Source organism: Pundamilia nyererei, unplaced genomic scaffold (assembly GCF_000239375.1).
Source record: "Pundamilia nyererei isolate P.nyererei 1_Seehausen unplaced genomic scaffold, PunNye1.0 scaffold00041, whole genome shotgun sequence".
Classification (NCBI taxonomy): Eukaryota; Metazoa; Chordata; class Actinopteri; order Cichliformes; family Cichlidae; genus Pundamilia; species Pundamilia nyererei.
Window position 1 is genome coordinate 4,078,701 of NW_005187442.1, and position 8,804 is coordinate 4,087,504.

At 40.8% G+C, this 8,804-nt stretch overlaps 1 protein-coding gene across 2 annotated transcripts in view; it reads right to left on the reverse strand.

The window, feature by feature from the left end:
• The window catches only part of sipa1l1 (signal-induced proliferation-associated 1 like 1), an 89,816-nt gene extending 81,413 nt beyond the window's left edge, over positions 1–8,403 (reverse strand). For both annotated transcript variants that reach the window (XM_005731165.1, XM_005731164.1), the window contains exon 1: positions 8,020–8,403. The gene's annotated coding sequence lies outside the window, so the exon portion shown is untranslated. The remainder of the gene's footprint in view (positions 1–8,019) is intronic.
• Between the last annotated feature and the right edge of the window lie 401 nt (positions 8,404–8,804).

Genomic DNA, 8,804 nt, shown 5'->3' on the forward strand with positions numbered 1-8,804 from the left:
AAACAATCTGCAAATGTCATTAAACTTTAATAAACTATCATCTTGTCTTTATTTTTAGTTAGCACATACCTTTAACACTTAAAGCTGTAAGCTAATGGTAGTTATATAAGAGCAGATGCTGCTGGTGCAATAAGCTGTACGTTGTACGTCCAATGGATGCATGATCTGATTAGTTGACTAATCGCAAAAATAATCGGTGACTAGTCGACTATCAAAATAATCATTTGTGGCAGCCCTAATGCAGACGCATGCACTGCTGCTCCCAACAGAGAAACAAATGATTAAGCTCATTAGAGCTAATTAGTAGGGGTGCAACGATCCAGGGTGTGTGGATTTTAGACTGTTCCACAGGCAATCGGGCAACTTGCCGCATGGGCTGTCCAGCTGAAGGCAGAGTAACTTCCCTGTCGGAAACACGTGTTTGGAACACCAAAAAACAACCACCAACTTATCCAAACAGAGTCAGCCGAATAAATAAATAACTACACATGAACAGATTTCCTGAAAATTGGTTGTTTTCAGCATTTTAAAGTTTAAAAAACCTGAAAAATAGAAATTATGTTGGATATTTAAAATCACCAAAAATCAGTACCTGTACTGGTCTTGCAAATTTGTGTATTTTGGCTTCAGCTCCCCCACGACCCTGAATTCGATAAGCAGAAGAAGATGGATGGATGGCTGGGTAGACAAATATAATGTCAGGGCTGTGCAGATTACAAGAGATTCCTGGGAGAAGGAGCAAAATGCAAACCCAATGGAAGACCATCTTTAAATAATATTAGGTATGCCATATATTTCTCCCAAAAAGTTATTTAAACAGTTTAAATATCATCTTTGTAGGGACACTATATGATTCACCCTTGGCAAATATTAAGAACTCTAAAACAATACAGAAAATGCTAACCACAAACTCAAGTCAAATTTAGCCGATGACATTAAAAATATGGGATAACAGCAACCTTAAAAGATTGAGCAACCAGAATGGGTTAAGTTGTCAAATAACTCTCCCAGTACTAATAACCCCAATTTGAGTAAGAAATTCAATCCAGTTCAAAGCTGACACTCAAATGATCACGAGTGCTGACATTACAAGGTAATTTCAGGAAAAATGGCTTGCATGGATTTCAAGTTGCACCTCCAGACACAAACACACACACACACAACAATTTCCCCCAAAAATGGCACAAGAGAGGCGGCAGCAATTAACAAATCCAACTGGGTCACAAAATGACTTCTTTCACTAATACCAACTCAGGCAGCCAACACCAGCAGCATCCATTTAGCCATCCAGAAATACAGAAATTTGAGAGCTTTGTCTGCTTGGAAACAGATGGCAAGGCAGTTGGTAGGAATTTCAGAAACACTCCAGTACATGTTAGTCTTATCCACTAACAGTTTTTGTACTCAGTGGCACTCTTGCAATTTCATTATAGAGTTGACATGAGGAAGGGTTGAGGACAGTCTGAAAGAATTATTAATTTGACACAAACTCATTGTAATCCAGGATAATGAACACGTGCACCCCTGCAGTCAATGCTTTCTACCAGTTAGCTGACGTGCTGTTGTTGTTCTCTCACTTATGCAACAGCAACTAGTATAATGCTGATAATAGCCAAGTCATTCAGCCACAAAGGACATGAACTAATAGTGAAATTCTGTGTCAATGATTATGTCCAAAAAAAAAAAAAAAAGGAAAAGAAAATAGAAAGATAAATCATTGTGTTATCACACCTTTCAGGTCTGTATCTAGTGCAAAACACATAAATCAGTAAATGCCACCTCATTTACTAATGTCAGTCAACAGGTCCAAAGAGCCAAACAGCTCTTTTTAAACATTAAAAAAATAGATATTTTCAAGGCTGTGTCTAATCATGTAAAAAGAACATGATCTCAATACTGACCACAATACTTTAAAAAGTAATACCTCTTTGTAAGGGATTACTTTGACTTCTTATGATTATTCTGTTATTACGCTGAATAGAGTAGTTTGATAGAGCATCATAAATGTGAAAAAGTATAATTTTTAAGTTATCATCATCTAAGGCAGCGGTCCCCAACCCCCGGGCCTCGGACCGGTACCGGTCGGTGAGTCGTTTGGTACCGGGCCGCAAGAGTTGAGGCTCAGGTGTGAAATGTATGGTTTTCAGCGTTATTTTGTTATCGTTTTTATTGTTAACTCTGTTTTCCTGGGTCTTTTCACGTGTGTTATGAATAAATCTTCTTTTTTTCGGTACCGGTACTAGTTTTATTTTGTTATATTTATTCGCGATACCTTAAAGGTCGGGCATAAACCGGTTCGTGGCGCAAAAAAGGTTGGGGACCGCTGATCTAAGGCTACGTTCACACTGCAGGTCTTAATGCTCAATTCCGATTTCTTGATCAAATCCGATTTTTTTTGTCTACTTGTTCACACTACAAATAATATGCGACAGCAAACGCGCTCCAGTGTGAGCCCTCAAAGCGGCCTGCATGCGCAAAAGAAGACGTCACACACAACGCGCTCTGTTTAGACCCAGAGCAAACAATATTGTTTGACTGATGGCCCTTAATATAAAGACTTCAGACTTTACGTTTCCCAATTTTTGCTTTAAGTTATTTTGTTATTTACATAATAATGTAAATAACCTAATAATTATCCTTATTGCTGTTTAAGAGAGGAGCGGTGCTTCAAAGGATAGTTGCAGATTTATGTCAGAATCTGCAGATTATACAGTACAAATAAAATGTTCATGTTTCTCCAACGTTGTCTTCCCAACAACTTCACTGACATCTACACTGGATGGCCAGGAAGCGTTTACGATGTCTTCTCGGGCACTTCTCCAAAGCTGATAATTGGCGTCTGTCTTGTGTCAGTGACATTTAATGCGACTTGACCATTCAAACTGCAGTCGCTTTCTAAAACATCGGATATGTATCGGATTCAGTACCACATGCGAAAGTGACCCAGATCGGATTTGAAAATATGGGATTTGTGCCGTTCACACTGTCATACCATGATCGGATATGGGTCGCGTAGGGTAAAAAAAAAATCGGATTTGATGCGCTTTCGCCTGTAGTGTGAAAGTAGCTTAAGTCGGACAAGCAGTTGAGAAAGAAGGAGGACATCACAAAAATTATAAAAGACTGATGCAGCTACTGTGAAATAACCCATTGGTTTCTTAAGTCCAATTTTGAAGCATCAAGATTTTCCATTTTCACCTTCGTCAAATACTCATTTGAAGGATTTGACAACAGCGGACCATAATTACAGTGAAACTGTACATTCGTTAGCTACCAACTTACACATTGATTCTCCTAGCATGATTTAGACTGACCAATATTTGTGTTTACTCAAAGCTGAGCAGCATCAGACCAATATTAAAAGCCTGGCCAGGAGCAGAGGCCCAAAGCCAGATGGAGTATCTGTTTAACCATTCACACCAATCTCAAAACACTGTATAATTACAGATTACGGCATCAGTCTGAAGAGAGCACTGACAGCCAGAAAAAACAAAAAACAAAAACAAAAAAAACAGAATATGGGTGAAATTGGTGGCTAGTTATTCAGTCTGCAGCAGAACTGCAATCAATTCAATGGTTAACACTGCAAAACTAGATTGTAAGGGAATTTAACCTGGCTTTTTTGGATAATTCAAGAAGTAAACTTAAAATGTTCAGCCAACCTGCTGTGTGTAGGCCGGGGGATGCCAATGTAGTAGTATCTTAGGTTTTTATTCCAAGCTAATTTCTGCAAATTGCAATGAAATAATAAGGAGAGCAAAGGCACAAATGATCCCTGCCTAATATTCTAGCATTACAATATCCATATGAAGATACTCCACGTTCAATCTCCATCCTGGCTTATATCGTTTGTAAGGATTATACGTTTATTCTATAATATCTAGGCTGTTCTTGCTTTCAAGGCTTTTGTACAGTACGTTGTGTTTACTTCCATGTTGATTAATCTGACTAGTCATTGTTCCCTGATGCTTATAGATTTTTTTTCCTCTCTCATTTGTCACAACTAAAATCTGAAGCCTTTATAATCCACAGTGCTTTCATCTGCTACAATCCACTTACAGCCCTAATTAAAAAGTTGTTTCACCAGACAGACGGGAAAGTGGAGAACTGGACAGGGATCCAAGTCCCCTCACCTCAGGTGGAATGGCTAAAAGTAACTGCTTCCTCTTGTGACCTCCTTTTTTCTTTTCTGGGTGCTTTGAAAAGGCCTGACAAAGCCTTCATGGGGTTTCATATTTATCCTCTGCAAAGGACCATGGATCAAAAGAGATAGGCAATTTCACATATCAGAGAAAACACCGCAAGGGCTGTTTGTTGAGTGAAAACAAAATGCTGGCTTGCACTTCAATGTGTCAAGAGCTTACAGACCCAGGCTTTCTAACATACCCTGCACTTAAGTATTTGGAGATACTGTCTTTCTGTTGACTACTTAAAAATTATTTACCAAAACAGGTGCCTGTACAAAACACATGCACATCTGATGTGAATCAGTCAGAAAATAGTTTGATGTTCATCTGTTGCTGCCTGCTTTTTGCCATTAGCGATGTCTTAGCTACTCCTCCATTTCCTCTATTTCTACCAGTGGCTTTGACTTCTTGCTCATTTTTTCACAAGATCAGCATCTGCTAGAAAAATGTGGTCATTGATAGAGTATATTCTTAGTGTCACTTTACATGTTACTTCTGTTCCCAATTAGAGTTCATTATTTGGTCATTTCTGTATAAAAGGGGAAGTGAGCATGTTGGTCACCAATGAGACAGACTACAATCATGGTCCTACAACTACAGCAGAGAGTATTATGATGTTTAGTCCAACTGCAACCTTAGCTTCAAATAGCTCAGCTAGCTCACAAGAGCTAGGTTGCACACACTAATATGTGCTGAGCACTGATAGGCTGTTACTCAAGATATGTAATCAATAAGATTATCAATAAGACTAGAATGTGAGACATTTCTGTCAACCACAGAGCAGCATCTGAGGAAATTTTAAAAAAGAAAGAAAGAAAAGAAAAGCAACCGCCAAATTGTTAGCAAAAAGTCACCACCTGAAAACATTTGCGTCTCACTGTTTAACTAGTTCCTTTATTGTCTGGGCCATCAACAAGATAATCAATACGGTAATCAATCCGTTTTTCAATGCTAATTAAGATTCTTGGTATTACTGACTTAAATTCAAAATGTGATTAAAGTCTGCACAGCATCTCAGTAAGAATCCCAGTATTTTGTATTACACCATTTTGCCAGGCCAAGTAGTTTTATTCAATCAGTCTGCCCTACAGTATGAGCTACTTACTGTTACAGAGTATTTCTTGCTCTGTTATTTCTCAAGAGACAGCCTACCCCAAGACCTTAAACAGAGTGAACTCGCATTCCAATCTCCAGCATGTAAAGAGTCACCAAAACAGACAGACAAAAGCACAAAAAAATCAAAAGGTAAGCTCAAGAAAAGAAGCAACATAAATCATGAATCAGGATTAATGCAGAAAGGATCGACATGGGCACTCTGAAAGAGTGACGTGGTAATAGACAGAGATAAATATGAGGGATGTGGACAGAAATGAAGAGTGTGTCATAGTCCCCGGCATGCCATCCACAACAGAAAGAAAGCAAGCCGAGAGGAAAAGGCACTGTGATGGGCAAAAGGAGGAAGGAATCGTGGGAGGTGGGGAGTAAAGGAGCAGCAACAGAACTGAGACAGAAGGCGAGGATGAGGCAGTAACAGTGGAAGGGAGGGGAGCATAGTGAGGTATGTCGTAAACAGGTAAGACCCCATTATCAGATACTGTCAGTGATGCATTACACGTCAAAAGGGAAAGCGCTAGTATCCCAGTTGTGGGATTAAAATGTCCTCCTATTCCTCACTTTGCATTTCTCAGATTCTCTCCTTGAGCACCTCCAAATCTTTTCCTGTCCCAAGCGGGGCTAAACTACACATTTGAGACTTTTTCACCACATCCTAATTGAAGTGTTTATTTAAAATGCAGGATTTTGCTCACAAGAAGACACCAAGGTCCTGGGAAATTCTTTATTTGAAAGCAGTAAAGAAACCCCCTGCTGTGTGCTTGCGATGGAGAGGGTTCATGCACACTGACCTAGGCTTTCTAGCAAAGCCTGCACTAAAGTCTTCGGGGATGCCTTTCTCTGTCAACCACAGTAGTTGAAAATAATTTATGCATCTCACAATCTTGACTGCATGATGACAACCGTCTCATTCATTCAACTCGTGCTGCTTAATCTAAAAACATGCAGATGTTTCAACATCCCAAAGAACTTAAAATAATCTTTCAGCTGCCCACCATCAGTGCTTGAATTTCTTTTCCTCCCCTCATATCTTTTTTTAAATTCAGCAACTACACGTGTGACAGAACATGTGCGCCTCCACCTACACACTCAATTTCAATAGTCTGCTTAATATTATAAATGCGACACAGCTTCCAGATCAGCTCAGCCTTGGCATTCACAGGCACTGACGAGGGAGGGCTGATAGCATGAGATGTTCAACCGCTATATCAGAGTTTGGGTTTTTTTTTGTTTGTTTGTTTTTTTAAACGCAGCTGCTGCAGCAGCCAAGCAAAAAGGACAAAGCAGCTCAAATGATGCCGTGGAAGGAAAGCATCTCCAGCGGTGCTGCTGTGTTGTTCGAGTTGAAAATTAGACCCATCCCAGTCAACCAGCGAGCAGACATGTAATTTCTTTGATGGGTCCATTAAGGATTTGTCAGTGAAGGAAGCTGTGTGTGTGTGTGTGTGTGTGTGTGTGTGTGTGTATACCCGCCCCTCCCGGAGGGGTAACGCTGGTAGCCTGGGGGCAGACTCCACAGGTGGAGATGGCAGTAAAAAAAAAAAAAAAAAAAAAGAAGACAGAGCATCTACAGGAGGCCCATTAACAATAACCCCCCCCATGGTGACAGAGAGAGAGCTCAGACAAGCAAGTACTAACCTCTTTAAGACAAGCAAACTTTAATAAACTTAGCTGGCCTATACAAGAAAAGAAAAAGAGAAATGCTTACTTCATGGTTAAATCGTTTGATGAGCCAAGCTTCAGAGGCATCTTAAACGTAGCACTCCTACATCACTATTCAAATGTGACTAAACTACACTGACGGCCATTTTGATTAATGAGACTGGTGTTGACAGAGCCTTAGGTGGAAATAACTTCATTTTTGATTTCCAGCAAGTTCCTAAGCTTGCACTGCGCTCTGAAAATAACACATCACATGCAAGTAATATCATGAAAGAACACGTGAGTCCGGGGATAAGTAATAAACTTTGCATCTCTCATCACATCCCTGACTTATCTCTATGCCAATCAACACATTACAGAGCTGTGAAATGCTGCAGATGTCCAGGCAAACCATTCAAATCGGCAGCAGCAATGCCTGCTAACAGAAATGCACTGCAAATCATGCATTTGCACCAAGAGCTGCTTCCCCAGATAGAAGACATTTCTCTGATGAAAGTGGCCCCACGAGTCTTTACGCCAGCTGCAGCGTCCACATGTAAGATGATAAGACAGACAGCATAGGTTGGGATACACAGGAAACCCACTAGAGCGGCTGCGGCTAGCCATCCCAATTATGCAGCAGTCACGGAGAGACTTAACCAAACAACCATTACCTTTATCTGATCGTCATTTTCGCAAGATTTCCTGTGTCTTTAAGAGCAACGGTGAATCGCTGTCTGAATTTTTAACTGTGGTGTCTGCGTGCATGTGTCAAAGAAGACGCCGCTAACTGAATGGGGGCTGAAAGCCTGCTAGTTATGATACAGGTAATAAAATCAGATACATGCTGGGAGGGGAAATAAAATCCACGCCAGTACCACGTAAACGTTACCTGAGCGCCAGTTAAACTTTTCAGCCTTGTTTTCTCTACCTAAAATATACTGCATTTATCCAAATACTTAATCCACACTGGTTTTTAGCACATTAATAGCAGCTACAATCCGGCTAACCGAATACTAATGGATCTAATATCCCCCAGTTTCTATACGCACACCAACGGAGAAGAGAACGCACTCACCTTTATCAATTTCCACCTTTTCGACAGGAAAAATAACGCTCTCGCTGGTCATTCGGCGGCGCACACACAGACCGTAACTGCTGTAAAGGGAACCGGCTGTCAAAGCTTCGTAGCAGAAAACCTCCGCTGCTTTTCACCTTTGTATCTCTTGCTGTCCGAGCACTCCGCCGACCGCCTCTCGGTTTGTTCAAATCAGAAGTTCATCCAAAGTTGCAGCGGTTCGCCCCGCCTCGCGACGGCGATTAGGTCACCGCCTCCCTGTAATCCTCTGAGCTGTACTCTCGCGATACGGACAGCCACTGCTTATCAGACTGCGTAGCCTCGCGGTGACACGGCGAATTGAATTAAAGAGAGGCCGACCCAATGCTGTTGAAAAAGGACAGGAGAGAGGGAATGCGTTGCTCTGGCAACACAGTGGCTGGGCTTTCAGCGATGCCCCCCCCCCTTTTTTTAAATTCAAGCCAGTGATGTTGTGGCAGGTTTGCGTGTTGATAAACACTACCTAATCGATCTAATGCTTGCATCGGGGACAGAATAACAGGAAGCTACCTGCTGGAATGTGTTTACCCTGCATAAGAACTGTCATTTGGTTTTCAGCTGCTACATTGGGATATAATGAAGTATAATGAAGGTGCTCTTCATTACTTAGATAACAGTACCGAGGGGTAATTTTGGCACTATTTGTATAAAAGAATACAAGTATCGAAAAGGATGAAGAGAGGCATTAAAATATTTAAATGTATCTATATTTTGCTAGTTCTCAGATATGAACCACAACGTGGGTC